Source organism: Hypanus sabinus, unplaced genomic scaffold (assembly GCF_030144855.1).
Source record: "Hypanus sabinus isolate sHypSab1 unplaced genomic scaffold, sHypSab1.hap1 scaffold_384, whole genome shotgun sequence".
NCBI lineage: Eukaryota > Metazoa > Chordata > Chondrichthyes > Myliobatiformes > Dasyatidae > Hypanus > Hypanus sabinus.
In genome coordinates, this window is record NW_026781274.1 from 8,354 (window position 1) to 31,484 (window position 23,131).

Genomic DNA, 23,131 nt, shown 5'->3' on the forward strand with positions numbered 1-23,131 from the left:
CTCGGCCACAGAAAACAAACACCGGGGACTCCCCTCACCTCCATTGTGCAACAACCCGTTAATCTGGGGAGAATTCTACATTGCCCTTCCAAACAGAAAACAACTTCTGTTTCTCTCACTGGCTGTCGGAGGCATTTCCCACATCAGGCCTTACCAAATGCTGACGGAAATTCTATCTGTTCTCTCGACTGTTACATTGCCCGCTGTTGTATTCCTGTCTGAGTTTTACCCACAGCCACCTTATTTAGGGGCTCCTTCTCCTTTCACTCAGGTGAAGATCTGTGTGGTGAGCGGAGCGATTCGATCATTCCCCTCGTTAGGTCCCTGCGCTGGACCTGGTGAATTGTTCCAATGCTCATGGACTCCTTACCAGTTGGAACAATGACTCCGTTTGATGGTACTTTCTCTCTGCCCCTTTGTCGGCCAAGTTTATCCCTCTGAATTATTGATGATTTGACTACACGTGTACCATGATGACAGATTTAATGAGAAAGAGCCCAGTGAACATACCTGTGTCCATTCTAACTCTGACTGACTTTGGTTGATTGTCGTTTGCTTGTCTGACGTCCGGGTGGAAGAAAGCCTCACCTGCTGGCAATGACCTGAATTACACAAATAAAAACGTATGATTCAGTTCCTCTGTCCTTCAAATTTAAAACATTTTTGTAAGGTCACTGCTCACTCTCCAACATTCCAGACAGTAAATGGAGATTGGTACAAAGACCTTCAACTGAACACAAATTTCAAGAAGATAGCAAGGAAATATAAGGAAACTTACTTAAAGGAGCGATGCAATGAAGCTGAAGAAGCCAAAAGAATTGGAAAAAAGAAGAGATCTGTTGCAGAAGAATTGAGATATCATAGGAACATTTCATGTAAAATGAGCATAGGAAAAGACAAAGAAGGGAAGGACCTTACAGAAGCAAAGGGCATCAAAGGGAGTTGGCAGGAACACACAGAAGAATTGCAAAAAGATCCAACAGTGAAGACATTAGCAATGACTCCCTCATCGATCTAGAGCCAGACATTCTGGAAAGCGAAGTCGAATGGGTGATAGAAAACATTGCCAATAATAAGGCTGCAGGATGTGACAGGATTTCAGTAAAATTGTTGAAATTTCTAAAAGGTGATGCTGTAAAAGTGTTGCATCCAATTTTCCAGCAGATCTGGGAAAATATAAACAACAATGACTTTTAGGCTGGATTAAGATCCGTTTTTATCCCAAAACCCAAGAATGGAAATGTCAAGTATTCACGTGCTAGAAAAGTAATGCTAAAGATTATGCAAGCAAGACCCTAGCAATATATGGAACACGAACTGCCAGATAGAAGCTGCCTTTAGAAGAGGCAGAGGTACCAGAGACCAAATTGCTAACCTATGCTGGATAATGGAGAAATCGCGAGAATTTCAGAAAAGTATTTATCTATGTTTTATTGACTACTCTAAATCCTTCAGCAGTGCGGTCCATAATATACTATGGCAAATACTTAAAGAAATGGGAATACCTGGACATCTGTTCTGCCTTATGAGAAATTTGTACAAAGATCAAGAAGCAACAGTTGCCAGACACAGAACAACAAACTGGTTCAAGATTTGGAAAGGAGTATGACCAGTCTGCATACTGCCACCCAGCTTATTTAATCTATATGTTGAACATATGAGGAATGCTGGTCCAGGCGACTCAAAATGTTGCAGTGAAAATTTCCAGACAGAATATTAACAACCTCAGATATGCAGGTGATACGATTCTAATGGCTGAAAGTGAGGAGGATCTGAAGAAGCTTCTAATGAAAGTGAAAGAAGAAAGTTGAAAGCTGGCTTCTTGCTCAATATTAAGAAGACCAGCCAGTCCTATTAACTCTGTGGTAATAAATGGAAAGGAAGTGGAAGCAGAGACGGATTTTTTCGTCCCTGGTTCAAAGATTTCTATAGATGGTAACGGTGATAGCCTTTTCAAATTTATTGGGTAGGAGAGCTATTTTGTTGCATTGGAAGGATCCTAATCCACCTACTGCTTTTTTCTGGCTCTCCTCCATTATGTTTTGTTTAAACCTGGAGAAAATTAGAAGTCGGACGTTCGATACATCTTTCAAATTTGAACAAACCTGGCCACCTTTCATTCAATATTTTCAGAAGATCTAATTTCTTATCTTTTTTTATTTTTTTTTTTAGTTTTTTTTCTTTCTTTCTCCCTCCGTGAAGTTTCAGATTTGACTAGAAGGACGCTTTCTTCTTTTTTTTGTAATCTTGTCCTCAAGTGGACTGCCCAGTTCCCCCCTTTTTTTTGTTTTAGTTTTTAGTTTGTTTAGTGTTTTATTTCTCTCCTATAAATAGAACATATCCAGTCTTTTTTTGTATGAATTGTCAAGAGGAGTTGTGGTTCTCTGTTTATATATAATAGCCTAATATTATATTACACATGATTTTGACAGTGTATATAATTTTCTTTGTTTGTACGTTTATTCTATTATGTATTTGATATAACTTCACCTCTGATTCGTATCTATTCATATAAATTATTTAATCAATAAAGAAAGATTGAAAATGATGGTAAATGCAGCGTATTAAACGGAGCTTACTTCTGGGGAGGGTAGCAATGGCAAATTTAGATAAAATACTGAAGTGCAGAGACATAACATTGTCTGCGAAGGACCGCAGAGTCAAGTATATAGTATTTCCAGTTGTGATGTAAGGCTGTAACAGCTGGAGTATTAATAAGGCTGAATACAAAATAATCAACGCCTCTGAACTTGGATGTTGGGGGAAAGAGTTCGTTGGACAGCAAGAAGATCCAACAAGTCAATACTTGGAGAAATACGCCAGACTGCTCACTGGGAAGCTTGAAAAGCTCAATTATTTTGACCACATCATGAGGGGACAGGATTCCTTGGAGAAGACTCTCATGTTCGGTAAAACAGAAGGCAAAAGGAGAGGATGGCAGAGGCTACGATGGATAGATAATAATATTCAGGAAATGCCTATACCCTTGGGGTATCTTAGAGAGGCAGTCTCCAGTAAAGAGGCTTTGTGTGCAGTAATGCTGTTGTATTTGGCTGTGTTCATGTGTTTTCATGTATGTTTTGAATGTCTACTAAACTTGAACATAAATTGGACAATGATTGTATCATAAACAAAAAAAAAGAATGAATATAGATGTTTTCAGTCAATAACAGACTTGTAAGTGTTGCATTTTGTCCCTAATGCAGACAGGGAGCAGCCATACTCCAAGCATCTGACCACACAACACCCACTGGGGCAGCCTGCTGGCCCGAGGTGTGTCTGTTTACTCCGCCGTTTAAACCCAGACACCTCAAACAAAAAGCAGCCACCGGGTCCCTCCAGCCCAACGTGTCAGATAGTAAGATCGTGACTTGCTGTTAAAATCACCCGACTCCGCACTTGCAGGCAACACTTTATCGGTGTCCACTAAAAATATGCTGAAGCCTTCTCCATCCGAGCTCATTCTGAGGAGATAAATCCCCTGAACTCCCACTTCAGTCCATCGCCCTGACAGCTCCGCCAACTCCTTGCGAAGGAAATTCCTAAATGACGAAGCCCATATCCCTACTGGTTGGTATGCTAAATTGGTATTTGGTTTCACCAATGAGAGACAAGTAAATGTCACGTCACTTCACGAGAGATACCGGTCACGCGCAGCATGCTTAAATCTTCTCATCGTCAGCCCGAGGGTGACGAATTTCCGCGAGAGGGCGCGCGGTAGATGGGGAGACTGTAGAGTCAGTAACAGGGAACGGGGACCGATTGTGTCATGGTCGATCTGCAACCTGCTGGGATACAACATTAACACACAAATCTCGATGTATATACTTAATCAATGTATGGTTTCTTTTCACTTGAACTTATATTGGCTTACACTAATTAAACTGTCAGAACTTTTCTAATCAACACACCAAGTACATAAGTGGACCACTCGGCCTACCGAACCTGCTGCTGATCTGATTTAAACTTTCGTTACGCATTCTCCCATGTTCATTTCGTTAACACTTCAAACCCACTCTTCATAAACAAACAGAGCTTTGAATGGAATAAAAGGCTTTAATTTCTCTGGGCAGTGAGCAGAAAGAGTTCCTAACTCCCGCGATCAATATTGGCAAAAGAATAGGAGGGTAAGAGGGTGAGTGGGGAGGGGGAGGGGAAACTGTTGCTGCTTTTCACTACACGATGCCCTCTCCATAGCCAATCTTTCCACAGTTTCTCTGAACATTGCATCTACCTTTATATCAACTCCTCCATCATCTGATCCAACACGCTGCTTCCCTTACTGAGTTTAAACCGACTCCGGCAGCTCCAGTAGTCTTGGCTGCAAGGACATTCGTTCATCTCAAGTACAGGTATAACCCATGGCTTTGGTACAGGATCAAATGGGAACATTGCAAAACCTATTTCTGCTTAATCACAGATTCATAGGTTCTGACAATTTATTGGTAGAAAAACACGATGACGACAGGGTATGTAAATTTAAATTATTCGTTGGCATTTGCTAGTTCAGACTGAATGAAATGTGGTGCTGGGACATTTGGCTTCAAGATGGTTTGCTCCTAGCAGAGGCTTGCACGACGATATACTCGAGGGCAAGTATATCATTGCAGCTTGCAATAGACAGAGGAGTCAATGACATGTTCCTGTAGTTCATGGTAACTCCACATTTCTGCATTCACTAGAGCCGGAAGCGCTGCGGTGTCTTCTAAAGGGAGAAAATTTTCAACGCATTTTGAGATGATTGGGACCTAACACAGACAAGCAAGGAAACATCAGACCAGATAAAGAGTTTGAAATGAGCAAATAATGTGAGGAATATGCATGGCTTCACAGAGCTGATGCTGACAGCGCATCAGTAGATCTGGAATGATTGCAACTGGCACTGCTACATTTATTCCGCATCACTCCAGCTATTTCCTCTTTTCCTTGGTACAGAAATGTAATTTCTAAAGGAGTAGTGTTTGAGTAAATGAGACACACCAAACTTTCTCCTGACTTTCAATGGAAACTCTGAGTCAGAAGGGTTCTGTCGAATTGATGATCTCCGTCCTCGGGCTGGTTCACTTGTTGCTGTTGCCTCGTTTTCAGTTCTGGTTCACTTCCAGTTGTGGGCATTTCTTCCAATAACCCTCTCACCGGAGATCTAACTTCAATAAAAGAAGTAATGAAGTATGTTACTAAAACAAACGAGAACAAAGCGTTAACCTGACATTTAAATTTTGAGCGCATATGTCATGATCCGAGTGAAGAAATCTGTAACTGTTCCTCAAACTTTACAAAGCCTGATATGGGATACAAAGAAACACAGACAAAATGCTGGAGGAACTCATCAGGCCAGGCAACATCTGGATGTCAATGCTCCTCTCTTCCAGCTGCTTAGTTCCTCCAGTATTTTGTGGGTGTTGCTTGGATTTCCAGCAGCTGAAGATTTTCTCTTGCTTGTGATGGAATACAAGGAAGTCATCATTCAGTCATAGTATAAGATACAAGTCATAATATATAACAGGAGAATTATGTGATAAAGTCATTCTAGTCTTCTCCATAATCAATCATGAAGGATTATTTTCCAACACCGTATTCCTGCTTCCTGCTATAATTCTCAACCAATTTAGAAATCCAGAACATGAATATACCCAACGATAGCCTCCACCACTGTTCGTGGTGACAAATTCCACAGATCAAACAACCTTTGACTGAAGTAATGTCTCTCATCTCAGTTTTAAAGTGACGCTTCTTTATTCTGAGGCTGCACTCTCAGATCCCAGACTCTCCGTCTAATCTAGACACCCTCTCCATTCCCACTTCATGCAGGCTTGTTGTTATTCAGTTGGAAAATATTCATCCGCACCGTAACTTCAACCCCCACCCCCCAACCAACCCTAGATATGGGGGGGGGGGTGATTTACTTTTCAGCTGGTTTGGCACACCATTGTGGCCGAAGGGCCTGTTCCTGTCATGTTCTGTTCTATCTTCAGCATCCTGAGTTTCTGTTTGACTCCCACTGGCCGATAGACAGGTGAGAGTGAGGGGAAATTTCCAATTGTGAATTGATTTCCAAAACCCCGGTCTATTTCTACTGGTGCAAACACAAAACAGCCTATTTAATCACAGCCTCTTCCTGTGAGGGATGGAATGGGAACTCATTCTCTGCTTTGCTTCCAAAGAGACTTCAGAACTAAACATCTGGGCACAGAACAGAAATACTCACTCAACATCTCATAAACCCTGACAACTTGATTCCCTGATTCATTTTATCTGGTTCAAGACATGTGTGGTATTCCAGGATCCAACCTCAGAAGGTCACAGCCCGCACATCTTTTCCACATCTCACACTGGGTGTTCCCGCATCTCACTCTGAGAGATTCACGCTACTAATATCCAGCCACCTGAGACGTCTGCTTAATTACGGAAGGAGTAACATCCAGCCGCATCTGTAAAAGCACCAACGTGGACCGAAGCCCAAACACTGCCAGTCCCATTTTCCTGGAAACCACATCCCAAGATTGCATCGCAAGCACCAACTCTCTCAGGGCTCTTTGCTGCCGGTAACATGCGGCAGTGTCTCAGCTAATCCGAATTCAAAAACTTACACTCCCACACCAACCCGTGACAGAACTGGAGCCTGATGATCCTCTTTCTAGACGGGGATTAGCTCTAAAACTTGGGCCTTGGACCACAAAGGGTGCTGATACATTTTAGCTTGTTCCCACAGTTACATTGAACACAGTTGTTCATTATTTTATTGAGTGTGGTGTAGCACAGGTCAATTAGCAGCCACTTTCCCCGTCGTGTAACAGGAAGAAAATGTTTTAAATATAAAATTGAAAATATAGCATTGGTAACTCAGTACAGCAGATTTAATTTTGTTCTTTTGATGCAGAAATGATTGACTGACTGCAAGATGTTTGACACACTGAACAGAATTGCATAAATACAATCCCTACAATCTTCTTCATTCCCTCCCGGACAGTAAATGCTGAAAGCATCCTCGTATCTGAGGCCACTCTCTCTCCACTGAGAGTCAGCAACCAGAGAGCCATCAACACGTTCAACACTCTCTGCAGCTCTGGTGAGCTGTTGCCCTGGTGACGGAGGAAGTGGCTCGCAAAGATAACCGAGCGGGGAAACAACAAACTCAGTGTGACACGTTCTCGGTTTCATTGTGACAAAGGTGAACTGAACATTCAGCCATTTTGTAATGGTGATACTAAAATTCCAGTGGTTGTATTCACCATTTCTGGGTGCATTCAGTAAGTTTCATGGTAGTTTCAGCTCTACAGAGCTCTCAGAAGTGCAGATGCTGGTCCAAAATAAAATCACATTGTTGGATTCGACCTGTCGATTGTGTGTAGAAGTTTCAATTGAGATTCACAGAGCCCTTGGAGCACAGACACAGGACTGTTAGCCCATCCAGTCCGTGCCATGTTCGGTGTGGTTCCATCTCCCTGCACCCAGACCATAGCCCTCTATCCCTCCCTCATTGATATACCCACCCAAAATTCTCTCAAATTCTACCATCGAGCCTCCATCTCTTACTTCTGCTGGGAGTTGGTTCCGCATTCGCACCACCCTCTGATTGAAGTAGTTCCCCTTCAGATTCCCCATAAATGTGACACTTTTTGCCCTAAATCCATGATCTTACCCAACCTGAGGGGAAAAGTCCTACCTTTATTCACCCTATTTATACCATCATAGATTTCTATATCTCAAGCGGGGGTTCCCAACCTGGGATCCATGGACCTCTGCTTTAATTGTAGGGGCAAATGACATAAAAAAAGTTGGAACCCTGCATATACCCCATCATTTCTCTGTATTCCAGGTAATCAAGTTCTAACCTGTTCAACCTATGACTATAATTATTTTCTGAAACACCAGCAATGTCCGTGTAATTTTCCATGCTCTTTTTCACGCTTATCGATATCTTTCTTCCCAGCAGCTGAACGGAACTGCACACAATTCCGCAAATTTGGAAATCACGGTGTCTGTTACAACTTTAGCATTAATATCCCAACCACTCTTCTTAATAACCTGCGTTATAAAGGTCAAGATGCCCAAAACTCTCTTTACGACTCTGGTGCTACCTTAAAGGAATTGTGGATCTGTAACATCCATGCCAGGACAATTAGGCTCCAAACAGTCATTTCCCCCAAGTAGTGAGCCTGATCAACACCTATACTCACAACCCACTCTCTACTCACTAACCCACTACTAGTTTCCTGACAGTTCTAGGCACTTCTCTGCCTAAAGTAACTTTATGGACAGACAATCAATATCAGTCTCCATATCTTCAGATTCCCCTGTGCCTATCATCACTTTAGGGACATACAATCAATGTTTTAAGCATTCATACTTTATTTGTATTATTGTGGTCTCTGTCATTTTGTTGTTTTTTTTTTTCTCTTGTGTCCTGCTTCGAACACAGAGTAACAATTATTTTGTTCTGCTGTACTGGAATGACATTATGCAAGCTTGAATCCTGAACCCTTGGAAAAATAATGTGACCAACCACATTATCTATACTCCCTCTTGATTTCCTAAACTCCTACAATGTCACCTCCATTCTCCTCTGGAATGAAGATCCAGCTCGGCCACTTCCTATGACTCGGCCCTCTAGTCCAGGCAGCATCTTCAGCAATCTCGTCTGCACCCTCTCCAGACTGATAATATCTGTACTACAGTAGGGTAAACACAACTGTACGTAATACTTTGTGTATCCGCACCAAAAAATTATATAAACACAATATAATGCCCATAATCCAGAACTCAATACCCTAACTGATGGCCAGCATTATTAAAACCCTCTTGTTCACCCTCTATACTTGCACGTCCACTTTCAGTGAACTGTACTCTTGCCACCCCGGTCGCTCTGTTCCACAACACCCGAAGTCCTCCTGTTCACTATACCAGTTCTACCTAGTTGACTGTCCAAGATGCATCATCTCTCACTTGACCAAGTTAAAAACCATTTGCCATTCCTCAGCCCATCTCAAAAGCTGACCAAGATGTCTTTGAAATTCAGTGTCAGCTGTTGCCATAACAACCAGTCTCCCGAATTTAGTCTCCCTGTATACCCATGGCTGTGTCGCCACCCACAGCTCTAATCTGCTAATGAAATTTATCGACGACACCGCATAGATTGGCCTCCTCTCAAGCAATAACGAGGTGGCCTACAGGGAAGAGGTCATCTCTCTGACACAGTGGTGGCAAAGTAACAACCTTCTGCTCAATGTCGCAAAAACAAAGGAGCTGGTTGTGGATTACAGAAGGAATGGAGGCGGGTAAACCCCTATTGACATTAGTCGATCTGGGGCTGAGTTAGTGAACAGCTTTAAGTTCCTCGGCATCCCCATCACCAAGAATCTCACACTGTCTGTTCACATCAGCTGTGTGGTGAAAAAGGCACAAAAGCGCCTCAGACGGTTGAGGAAGTTCGGTATCATAGAACATAGAATAATACAGCACATTACAGGCCCTTCGGCCCACAATAATGTGACGACCATCAAACCCTGCCTCACATATACCCCCCTCCAGCTTAAATTCCTCCGTTTACCATAGTTGTCTCTTAAACTCCACTAGTATATTTGCCTCCACCACTGACTCAGGCAGTGCATTCCACGCACCAACCACTCTCTGGGTAAAATACATTCCTCTAATATCCCCCTTGAACTTTCCTCCCCTTACCTTAAAGCCATGTCCTCTTGTATTGAGCAATTGGTGCCCTGGGGAAGAGGCGCCGGCAGTCCACTGTGTCTATTCCTCTTAATATCTTGTACACCTCTATCATGTCTCCACTCATCCTCCTACTCTCCAAAGAGTAAAGCCCTAGCTTCCTTAATCTCTGATCATAATCCATACTCTCTAAACCAGGCAGCATTCTGGTAAATCTCTTCTGTACCCTTTCCAATGCTTCCACATCCTTCCTATAGTGAGGCGACAAGAAATGGACACAGTACTCCAAGTGCGGCCTAACCAGAGTTTTATAGAGCTGCATCATTACATTACGACTCTTAAACTCTATCCCTCGACTTATGAAAGCTAACACCCCATAAGCTTTCTTAACTACCCTATCTGCCTGTGAGGCAACTTTCAGGGATCTCTGGCATGTACCCCCAGATCCCTTTGCTCCTCCACACTACCAAGTATCCTGCCATTTACTTTGTACTATGCCTTGGAGTTTTTCCTTCCAAAGTGTACCATCTCACACATTTCCGGGTTGAACTCTATCTGTCACTTCTCAGCCTACCTCTGCATCCTATCAATACCTCTCTGCAATCTTCGACAATCCTCTACACTATGTAGAATATCACCGACCTTTGTGTTGTCTGAAAACTTGCCAACCCACCCTTCTACCCCGACATAAAGGTCATTAATAAAAATCAAGAAACGTACAGGTCGCAGAACCGATCCTTGTGGGACACCACTAGTCACAACCCTCCAATCTGAATGTAATCGCTCCACCACGATCTCTGCCTTCTGCGGGCAAGCCAATTCTGAATCCACCTGGCCAAATTTCCCTGGATCCCATGCCTTCTGATTATCTGAATAAACCTACTGTGTGAACTTGTCAAACGCCTTACTAGAATCCATGTAGATCACGTCCACTGCACTACCCTCATCTATATGCCAACACCCCTAAATCAGAAGAAGATTTTTTTTTTATGGGGGCACAACTGAGAGCATCCTAACTCGCATCACTGCTTGGTATTGGAAATGTACATCCCTCAATCGCAGGACTCTGTAGACAGTGGTACGGACAGTCCAGCACATCTGTAGTTGTGAATTTCCCATGATTCAGTATCTTTACAAGGACAGGTGTGTAAAGAGGGCCCGAGAGATCATTGGGGACCAGAGAAACACCAACCACAATCTATTCCAGCTGCTACCTTCCGAAAAAATGCACCGCAGAATAAAAAACCAGGACCAACGGGCTCCGGAACAACTCCTTCCACCCGGCCATCAGGCTAATTAACTCACGTTGATCTGTGGTAATCTATATTATATGGAATGTTCAAATGATTTTAAATTATAAATTACTTTGTTTGCACATCGCACATTTAGAGGGAGACGTAACGTAAATATTTTTACTCCTCATGTATGTGAAGGATGTAAGAAATAAAGTCAATTTAGTACAATTCAATTCAAATTTGCTAATCGTGCCTTGTACATTCATGTACAAATCAATGGCATGAATAATGAATTACAGAGGTGTCGACACTGACACACACATTCGACTCGCTACAGGCCTCCATTTGCTAAAACCATCTTCAATCATCTCCCTCTGTTTCTTGTTCTGGAGCCCGGTGTGAATCCACCTCGCCAGCTCCCCGTGAATCCCACGTGACTGAACCTTCCCGATCAGCTGCCATGCGGGATCTTGTTACAGACTTTACCAAAGTTCAGATGAACAACATCACTGCCCAACTTCACCCAACTACCTAGTTAACTTTTAAATAATCTCCAAAATACTTCACAGATGTGATGGCCTATTGGGCAGTGTTGATGGTGATTTCCCCATAACCAATGTCCAACATCCCGGGATTTCAGCTTCACTGCAGACTGAGAAAATTCCGATCCCAGCTGCAGAATTACCAACCTGGACTGAAGCCCGTATACTGCCAGTTCCATATCCTCAGAGTCACCGGCCCAATATCATCACCCATGCAAAGACGCTTTGGTGCCGGCAATTTGCCGTGGTGTTTCTGCAATTTCCGATTCACAAACTGAGGTGGAATTGGAACCTAATGACCCTCTGCCGGGGCGGGTGGTCAGGCTGGTTCCCCGGTCTGTATAGAGAATGCGGGTACACTTCAGCCTGACACCAGAGGCTAATCCGAACACATTTGATCACAATCTTCCTGCTGTGTGGGATCTTGCCCAGCACAGCTGGCTGCCATGTTTCCTGCAGTGCAGCAGGAACAAAATGTAAAATTATACAGTAGAAAATGCTGAGAACTCAGTACATCAGAATACATCTCTGAAAGGAAAAATGGTGGAAGACCCAGTTCCAGAACTGAGACTGTCCAAGATGCGGCCGATCTGCTGAGCGTTTTCAGTATTATCTCCTTAAATTTCCTGCAACTGTAGTATTTCTGCCTCTTCATTTTAATGCACAGATAGTAACTGATTGCCACCCTAGACTGTAAATACCACCCCACCCCAACTAATTTGTTAGTTCTGAGTTCATTCTGACCCTGGTGTAACACATCCTATACAGTCAATAGTCACAGCATCCTTTCCTCCCACTATCACTCTGTTACATTTGCTCCCGAGGCCACTGTCTCTACGCTGAGAGGCGGTGACCACAGAGCGATAAAAAGTGCAACACTTGCTTCAGCTCTGACGGGCCGTTACCCTGGAAACAGAGGAAGTGGCTCCCTGAAAATAACCGAGAAAGGAAATAACAAACTTAACATCAGATGCTATGAGTTCAATTATGACAAAGATTAACTCTGCAGCCATTTTGTAACGGTGAAACTAAAATTGAAATGGCTGCAATTACCCTGCCACGTGCTGTGTTCAATTAAACTTCTGGTAGTCCTGTCTATATAAAAATATCCTGGAAAAGATGCAAAACAAAATTTCACAATGAAGACAAAGTTTGAAAGAGAGATTGCTGAAATCTATCATTGCGGCATTGGGATACAGACTGGACAGAGGTTGAACAAGATGGTTGATATATATCATTGAGGTGATGGGATACAGGCAGGGCCGATGTTGAACAAGTTGGTTGATATATCTCACTGAGGAGGTGGGATATAGGCTGGACAGAGGTTGAACAAGATGGTTGATATATATCATTGAGGTGTTGGGATACAGGCAGGGCAGATGTTGAGCAAAATAGGCAGGGGATGAGCAGGTTGAGCCTGATGGGAGAAGAGGATCAAGGGCAATCTCTGATGGTCCTCCAGCAGTACACAGATCCTGAGATAATAGTACATGCTAGGAGATAACAGATTCCAATATAACAAAGCCAGAACAAACAATAAGAATTTTGGTATACTTTTCAACTCTACACACTTTATCAATGCACCGCAGAAAGTATCCCATCCTGATACTTCACATCTTCATATGGCTACTGCTCTTCCTTTAACTGAATGAAATAGCGGAGAACTGTGGACACAGCTGTGTACAACATAGAAACCAACCTCCCCTCCATGGAGTCAGCCTATACTTCCCACTGACGGTGTCAAGGGCGGTGTCCATTCTGCTGTTATAAGCAAACTGAATGTTCCCCAGTGTGATGAGATGGACTCCTGGCCTCACAGTCTAACAAGATGTGACCTTGCATCACATATCTACCTGCAGTGCAGTTTCTCTGTAACCAGAATGAGTTGTTACATTCTGTTTTTGTTTCACCTTATATCACCTCAATGTGTTGTTGTAATGTATTGATCTGTGGGGATGACACCAAAGACAATGTTTCACTGTACATTGGTAACATGTAAAAAGAAGATTCCCCATTTTAATCGTGGGGAAATATTAGACAGCCTGGGTTGCTCCTTTAGAAATTCCGGAAGGAGTGTACAGATTTCCGGGAAACTCAGATACATGAAAAAAACTTAATTCTCCCATTAATAGGGCCACACATCGGGAAACATTGGCTGCATGCTGTCAAGTCGCAGAAATAGAAGAAGATGATGTAAACTTCCCAGTTCTCCCCAGAGGACGTGAGAGATCTGGATCTCACTGTCCTGTCTGAACGGGGAAGATGAAACTACCCATACACGAGGAGCAGTGTCCCGAGGGTGCGATTACTCTGTTTAACCATCCGTCTGCAAGGACACAATGTACCGAACGTCCGCTTCCAGTGTGCTGGAAATATGTAAAACAGTTATCGACCCCAGGCATCGATCCAGGTGAAGACTAGATCCACTACCGGGCTGGGTGATGGAGGTAAAGTTCCCCAGGTACAACTTAACGGATGGGCTTAGTCCTGACATCGCTCCTGGGACCAGAACACCAGGGGCTGAGCGGCAGTTCATGTCAGACGGTTTTGTGTGAAGGTCCCATAACCAGAACGACCACAACAGGTTGTATCCAGGAAGTGGGACGAGGCCGCCAGTTCGAGGAAATTTATGGGACTCACTTCCTAACATCAGGTTCCCCCCTCCCCCAGTAGTCACCGATGGGAAATTGTCAGTCGTGTTCACCCCGAGTGACCGGCCTCAATACTGACCGATGAGAACTTGATCAATTTGTCCCGCAGACAGTGATCGGTTCACTGGCTCCCAGTCGACGATCCCCTTCAACAGAGAACGGAAAGAAAACCCCAGCCCATCCGGAGACTGTGAGAGTGGGGGCGGGGCCTCGGAAGCGAAAACCTCAGATGCTACAGATCTGCATTTGAAATGGGAGCGAGAACCTGGATTATGTGACGGGTGGAGGGTCTCCCGTCTGAACTGGCGACTACGTTCCTAGCCCCTCACACACTGCCCGACCGACCTGCCGCATTTTACACGTTATTTCATATTTACACCAGTTACATTTTTAATTTTTCCCTCTGTATCTTCCCGTCCCCATTGCTCCACCTCCCGGTTCTCAGAGTTACGGGCTCGATTCCCATCCCGGTCCGACGTAAAATTCCCACCCGAACAGGAATTGTGCAGGTTTCATTGGAATCACACTATTTTCTATCCACATCCATCCGGAGCTTCACTAGACAAGAACACTGAAACATCAAGTGAGAATCCGCTGGAGGTGGTCATTTAGCCCCTCAAACCATCAACAAGATGTTGGCTGCTCTCCCATCTCAGGCAAATGTTTCTGCCCGATCCTCATTTCCTTGATCCCTTCAGTCTCCACACATTTGCCAGTCTCTGTTTTACGTGAGGATGATCATTGAGTCTTCACCGCCCTCTGTGGTGGGGTTTTTCAGACATTCACCACCCTCAGAGTGGAGGCATTTCCTCTCATCTCAGTCCATCCCCTTTTTCAGAGACTGGGCCAGATGGACTGCATCCCAGCTCACTAGGTTTTTTAATCCTCCATGGAATTAATTTCCATCTTCTGCAGCCCCGTGTTGTCCCAACCACTCACCTTCCACTCATGTCATTATTTCCACCTTCCCACCTCCCCCTCACCTGGATCCACCTCTCACTCCCCAGCTCTTGCCCCATCCCCAACTCTCCCCTCTTTTCTCTGACTATTTCCCGTCCACTCTCAGTCCAGAGGGAGGGTCTCGGCCCGAAATGTTGACGGTCCATTTCCCTCCACAGATGCTGCCCGACCCACTGAGTTCCTCCGGCAGTTTGTTCTTTGGTCTGTATAACCCGTGTTAGTATGGGGAGCGGGATTTTACACCATATTCCAGGTACAATCTCAACAAAGTCCAAATAATCGTTAAAGTCATTTTCACTCTTATACCTAATAACTCTTACAATAAATACAATGTCAAGACAAGTCACTTTTATTGTCATTGCGACCATAACTGCTGGTACAGTACATAGTAAAAATGAGACAACGTTTTTCAGGACCATGGTGTTAATTACAAAAACTAGACTGAACTACGTAAAAAAACAACACATAGCAGAAAAAAAAACAAACACAACAACGACACCAGACTACAGACCTACACAGGACTGCATAAAGTGCACAAAAACAGTGCAGGCATTACAATAAATAATAAATAGGACAATAGGGCAAGGTGTCAGTCCAGGTGCTGGCTATTGAGGAGTCTGATAGCTTGGGGGAAGAAACTGTTACATAGACTGGTCGTGAGAGCCTGAATGCTTCGGAGCCTTTTCCCACACCTTCTACCCAATGTACCTTCTACCTCCCTCCCTACCCACTGCACCTCAGTCCCTCACCATTAAACACACAGTTTCTGTTTCTCCTACAGAACTGGGTGATCTCACACTGGGCTCCAGCTGACCTGTTGCTCCCACTCACTCCTTTTGCCTCCGTCTGCCTGAAACCTCTCGACAAAAGACACAGAACATTGAACAGTACAGTACCTGAACATGCCCTTCGGCCCAAAATGTTTTGCTCAGCTAATTAAATTAGGAATCAAATGGCCAAATAATCCCTTCTGCTGACATAATGTCCACAGCTTCCTCACATCCAGGTGCTGATTTAAATATCTCTTAATATTGTGTCTGCCAGAACCATCACCCCGGGCAGCACATCATAGCAACCCTCCACTCTGTCTGGTAAAAACACTTGTACCTCACATCTCCTTTCAAACTAGCCGCTCTCACATCAAATACATGGCCTTTTGTATTAGACATTTACAACCAGGATAAAAAAATATTGTCTGTCTTCTCTATCTATGCCTCTCATAATTTTATACACCTCCATCGTCTCACCCTAGCCTATGTCACTCCAGAGAAAACAACCCAAGTTGTTATAGCTCATGCCCTCGAATCCAGGCAATATCCTGGTAAGCCTTTTCTGCACGCTCTCCAGGGACATTGACATCCTCCCTGGAATGAGGCAGCCAAAAATGTATGAAATACTCCAGATGTGGCCAAACTCACGTTTCATGAAGCTGCAACATAACTTCCTGAATTTTGAATGCTATATCATGACTAATAAAGGCAAGCATGTCATTTGCCTTCTTAACCAGCCTGTCAATCTGTGTAGCCACTTTCAGGGGGCGATGAACTTGGGACTCCAAGATCCCTCTATTCATCGACACTGTTAAGGTCTTGTACTTGACACTGTAGTATCTCTATCATTGGCCTAGCGAGCTGCCAAGATGATCATCACTAATCAAGTCTCACAGAGATTTCTCAGGTCCTGTTGAATTTATTACCAAGTGCACAAGTACGGGAAGGTACAGGTACAAAGAGACACCGATTTGTGGCAGCATCACAGGCAAGTACATTCAGATAACACACGGAACACAAATTATACGATTCTCTGTCAGTAACAATCTGTAAATATAAGTTTTATATCATTAACAATATGGAAACAAAAATGTATCAATAATCATAAATATACATTCTCTGTCATTAACATTATACAAATATACATTTTTTCCAAGAGCTGACTTGGAAATGTTTAATTTGGTCCGTCAGCCAAATTGTTGACACAGTTTGGGAACAACTGAGCTCCAAGCACTGGTCGCTAAAACACCAACTGGGACATCCTGTAGGGCCAAGAAGGGTCTGGTTATTCTTTCTCTTTAAACACAGGACCAGGAACAGGCCACTTGGCCCATCATGTCCATCCTGTAATTTAATAATACCCAACACCAGTCCATCCTTGCTCCCATCACCACTCCAATCTACTTTGCCCAGACCATTAGCCCCACTCGCAGGTCAACAGTCTGCCAGCAATTGTCCCCCAAAGTGGTGAATATATCTGCTCGCCACCACCATGGCCTCAGACATTTCCACAGACGAGCCCCCTTATCCCTTGTGTCATTGCGTCACACCAATGGGAAGAGAGTAATTCCTCTGTTGACTGTGGGGTGGGGTGGGTGGGTCAGACCATTGTTACCTCAGCCAGTAAAGTTCAACTGTTTCTGCGCCAGTGTGATGTAAGGAATTGCACACGCGATGTCAGATCCCAATGTGGGGAACCCACACGTGACATCAGGTATGTGGGGGCGCAGAGTGACAGCACATGTGGGTGAGAACTTGTTTTCAAAAGCTGTTTACTGGACATTTTTAATGATTTCATGGGGATAATGAAGGAAGCATAACAGATGTCATCGCTGAACCCAGTGTTGTGTGAGGAAAAGTCCCCTGCCACATGCCCGGATTTGCCATGTTGTTGACGGAGTGGGCAGCATGGCCATTTTCTTGAATTGGGTCACAAAACCCCAAATGTTTCTGGGGAGGACTTTCCAGGGTGATCTGGTTTGGGTGGTTCAGCCAGTGCAGTAATCTACTGTTTACTATTTTCATAAACAATGGCTTGACTGATGTAAACCGGATTCGGCTGCAGTGTAAACACAGGAGTCTTTGTCTCCTGGTAAACCAAACACCCTGACAATGAGAACCACAGATTCCCCTTCCTGTAAGTCAGTGTATCATTCAAACAGCTGTTTGCTGAGAGGAATGGTCATTGAAGTTCTCCCAGATATAGTTGAATAGAGTTGAAGTGGAGTTCAGGGGTGTCACATTAAAAGGACAGGTCAGCCAAACCCTCTGTTTTGTCCATCTGACTAACCTTCCTGAACATTGTGTTTGTGACAGAGCCCCAGAGTCTGGGAACAGCTGAATGGCAGGAAGCAGGGGGTGATGCTGAGGGCAAACACGAGGAAATCTGCAGATGCTGGAAATTCAAACACACACAAAAGGCTGGTAGAACACAGCAGGCCAGGCAACATCTATAAGGAGAAGCATCGTCGATGTTTCAGCTCGAGACCCTTCATCTCCTGACCTGACGAATGGTCTCGGCCTGAAACGTTGACAGTGCTTCTCCTTATAGATGCTGACTGGCCTGCTGTCTTCCACCAGCATTTTGAGTGTGTTGTTGAGAAAAGCTCAAGCAAGTTTGCAGCAAGTAATTTCAAAGTATTTTTTTATTTGGAAAGATATTAAGTATAAACTCTCCCCTTCGTTTCCATCTCCCCACTCAGAAGTGACCAAAAGCTGCTTCACAGGATGGAAGACCTTGAAATGAACAAACACTGAGGGAATGTGAGTGAATTTAAAGAGCTGGGATACTGACAGCACATCACCAGAGCTGGAGTGATTGCAACTGTTCTGACAGAGGCATAACTGGTACTTTTGGGCACATTCGGTCTCACTCCAGCTATTTCCTACCTTCCTTTGTACAGGTAAGTAATGTCTAAAGGACCAGTGTTTGAGTAAAGGAGACTCACCAAACTTTCTCCTGACTGAATCAGTGGAATCTCCGAGTCAGATGGGTTCTCTCCAGTTGATGCTCTCAGTCCTCGGGCTGGTTCACTTGTTGCTGTTTCCTCGTCTTCAGTCGTGGTTTGCTTCCAGTTGTGGGCTTTTCTTCCAATAAATCTCTCACCACAGGTCTAACTTTAACATGAAAGATAATGAAGTATGTTAACAATACAAAGGAGGTCAAAACATTTCTGCTCACTGAAATCTAAAGATTGAAGACAAATATAATGATCTGAATGTTCCTAAATAAAAACTCACTGAAAGACATAAGTCACAGGAACCGAATGAGGTGATTTTATCCATCGAGTCTGCTCCACCATTCAACCATGGCTGATTTTATTCCAAAACAATATTCCTGCCTTCGTCCTGTAACCCTGAAGCTCAACTCAAGTCAAGTCATTTTTATTGCCATTTCGACCACAACTGCTGGCATTGTACATAGCAAAAATGAGACAACGTTTTTCCAGAACATGGTGTTACAGGACACAGTACAAAATCTAGATGGAACTACGTAAAAAAAACAACACAAAGAGAAAAAAAAAACACACACACAAACAACAACTACACTAGACTACAGACCTACACAGGACTGCATAAAGTGCAGGCATTACAATAAATAATAAACAGGGCAATAGGACAGTAAGGTGTCAGTCCAGGCTCTGGGTATTGAGGAGTCTGATAGCTTGGGGGAAGAAACTGTTACATAGTCTGGTCATGAGAGCCCAAATGCTTCGGTGCCCTTTCCCAGATGGCAGGAGGGAGAAGAGTTTGTATGAGGGGTGCGTCGGGTCCGTCATAATGTTGCTTGATTTGTGGATGCAGCGTGTAGTGTAAATGTCCGTTACGGTGGGAAGAGAGACCCCAATGATCTTCTCAGCTGACCTCATTATCCGCTGGAGGGTCTTGCGATCCAAGATGGTGCAATTTCGAACCAGGCAATGATGCAGCTGCTCCAATACTCTCAATACAACCCCTGTAGAATGTGATGAGGATGGGGGGTGGGAGATGGACATTCCTCAGTCTTGACAGAAAGTAGAGACGCTGATGTGTTTTCTTTGCTATGGAGCTGGTGTTGAGGGACCAGGTGAGATTCTCCGCCAGGTGAACACCAAGAAATTTGGTGCTCTTTATGATCTCTACTGAGGAGCTGTTGATGTTCAGTGGAGAGTGGTTGCTCCATGTCCTCCTGAAGTCAACAACCATCTTTTTTGTTTTGTTCGTATTCAGAGACAGGTTGCTGGCTCTGCACCAGTCCGTTAACCGCTGCACCTCCTCTCTGTAAGCTGACTCATCGTTCTTGCTAATGAGACCCACCATGGTCCTGTCATTGGCGAACTTGGTGATGTGGTTCGAGCTGTGTGTTGCAGCACAGTCGTGGGTCAGCAGAGTGAACAGCAGTGGACTGAGAAGGCAACCCTGGGGAGCCCCTGTGCTCAGTGTGCTGGTGTTGTAGATGCTGCTCCCGATCCGGACTGACTGAGGTCTCCCAGTCAGGAAGTCTAGGATCCAGTTGCAGAGGGAGGTGTTCAGACCCAGTAGTCACAGCTTTCCAATCAGTTTCTGGGGGATGATTATGTTGAATGTTGAACTGAAGTCTATGAACAGCGTCCGTACGCATGTGTCTTTTTTGTCCAGATGGGTTAGGGCCAGGTGGAGGCTGGTTGCAATGGCGTCATCTGTTCAGCAGTTGGTACGGTATGCAAGCTGCAGGGGGTCCAGTGAGGGGGGCAGCAGGGTCTTGATATGCCTCATGACGAGCCTCTCAAAACACTTCATGATGATGGATGTAAGTGCAACAGGGCGGTAGTAATTTAGTCAGGACGCTGAAGACATCATCGGCATGGGAACGATGGTGGCGGCCTTGAAGCAAGTTGGAACGGTGGCGCCGCTCAGGGAGATGTTGAAGATGTCAGTGAGAACATCTGCTAGCTGGTCTGCACATCCTCTGAGCATTCTCATTCTCTCCTCAGATTATCACTCATTGCCTCCAAAGGAACCCCAAAAACAAACAACTGAGACCAGACCAGAAACACTCTGTCAACACCTGATGAGCCCGAGCAGCCCGATCTCCAGATCCATTTCACCAAGGCCACAATCTGTGATCGGGTCACACAGCTGAACGTGTCACTTACCGACCCCAGAATCCTCACACATCCTCCCCACATCAGGGATTCCCCCACAACCAATGTCCAGCAACCCGAGACTTCTGATTCATTATGGAAGGAGGAACATTCAGCCCCAGCTACAGAAGTACTGACCTGGTCAAATCCCAAATACTGACTGTTCCATCTTCCCGGAGTCTACACCTCAGGTATACAGTCCAAACACCAATTTTCAGAGGACTCCCTTACTGCCGGTAACATGTGTCCGCCATTCAGAGTTCAAAGGCTGACACTCCTGCATCAACCGATGGCAGAATGGGAACCTGATAAACCTCTGACTGGGCCAGATATCGGGCTGGAAAACCTGGGCGCGGGTCACCAGCAGGCTGGGATACGTTTCACATTGTCTCCACCAGCTAAACTGAAAGCATTTTATCATTATCCGATTGTTAAATGAGAATTTGCCCAGTACAATTTGCCGTCGCATTTCCTGTAGGCTAACAGGAACAACAGGCTTTTCATTTCAAATTGAAATTAAATGCTGGAAACTCGGTACATCAGATTGGATCTGTGGAAAGAGAAACTGTGGAAGACTCACTATCAGAATTGACGCTGCCCGATCTGCTGAACGGTTTCAGCATTTTCTCTTTTGACTTTAAATGATGCACAACTATTGACTGATTACAAGATGTTTGTGACGGCCTGAACGAAGTTGCACAAATTTAAGTCCCACATTCATTACTTTTCTCTTCATTCCAACACAGGGTTAATACAGTCGACACAGTGAATGTTCACAACATCCTCCGCACCCACTATCAGTCTGTTACATCTGCTCCCGAGGCCACTAACTCTCAATGAGAGGAAGTGACCAGAGAGCGATAAAATTGTGCTCCACTCCCTGCAGATCCTGTGGCTGTTCCTGGCAACAGGGAATTTGCCTCTCCAAACATGACCAAAACAGGAAATATCGGACTCAACTTTAAATACTGGGAGTTTCCGTCTGGCAAAGATTAACACAGCGGCCATTTGATAACTTTGAAACTAAAATTGTAGTGACTGCCTTTATCCTCCCTCATTCTGCATTAAATAAATCCTCTGGCAGTTCCAGGTAACAAACACTGATTTCAGAAATAACTCCGTGAGGCAAAAGACTTCACAATGAAGGCAACGGTAGAAGAGAGATTGTCGACATTTATCATCGAGGTGGTGGGATACAGGCTGGACAGAGGTTGAACAAGATGGGCAGGGATTAAGCAGATGGAACGGGGGGGGGGGGGGAGCAGGGATCAAGGACGATCACTGATGGCCCTCCGGCAATACACAGATACAGCATTAACAGTACACACTACTATGTACTAAAATGACAAAGATAGAGCAACAGGAACTTTGGCATTTACCCTTCTCCCTGAACCAACTTTTATCAACACATCGTAGAAAATGTCCCCAGGTTCGAGGTGAAGGTCTCACAACCCGGACAGACCCCGGTAGGTTTTGTTCAGGAAAGGGGTGAGACCGCGAGTTCGGGGAAGTTACTGGGACTCACTGCCCAGCATCGGTCGGGACCGAACTCAATACTCACCGCATGGATCTTGTCGGTCCCGCTCCGCAGAGAATGATCCGACCGGCCCCCCCGGCTCGCCGCCCGAGGGGGCGAGTACCCTCTCCCGATCCGGATCCCGTGGACAATCCACCGCTCCAGACCCGCTTCAACACAAAGAAAAAAAATCACTGCCCAGCCCGGGAATGTGAGCATGCGCAGTGTGCTTATTGCGTCATCAGAGCGTGGGCGGGGCCTCGGAGACAAATCCGCAGATGCTGCCGATTCAAGTCAAGTCACTCTTATTGTCATTTCGACCATAACTGCTGGTACAGTACACAGTAAAAATGAGACAACGTGTTTTTTTTTCCAGGACCATGGTGTTACATGACAGAGTACAAAAACTGGACTGAACCACATAAAAAATAACACAGAAAAGAAAAAAAAACTACACCAGACCACAGACCTACCCAGGACTGCATAAAGTGCACAAAACAGTGCAGGCATTTCAATAAATAATAAGCAAGACAATAGGGCAGTAAGGTGAATGTCCAGGCTCTGTGTATTGAGGAGTCCGATAGCTTGCGGGAAGAAACAGTTACATAGTCTGGTTGTGAGAGCCCGAATGCTTCAGTGCCTTTTCCCAGAGGGAAGGAGGGAGAAGTGATTGTATGCGGGGTGCG

The 23,131-nt window shown here is 44.6% G+C and overlaps 1 long non-coding RNA gene across 1 annotated transcript; it reads right to left on the bottom strand.

The window, feature by feature from the left end:
* LOC132388700 (uncharacterized) lies at positions 1–22,639 on the bottom strand. The gene is made up of 4 exons (XR_009510316.1): positions 22,491–22,639; positions 18,776–18,944; positions 4,981–5,147; positions 1–602 (listed from the first exon to the last, which is right to left on the bottom strand). It is a non-coding gene; the product is annotated as an uncharacterized LOC132388700 (long non-coding RNA).
* Positions 22,640–23,131: the final 492 nt, after the last annotated feature.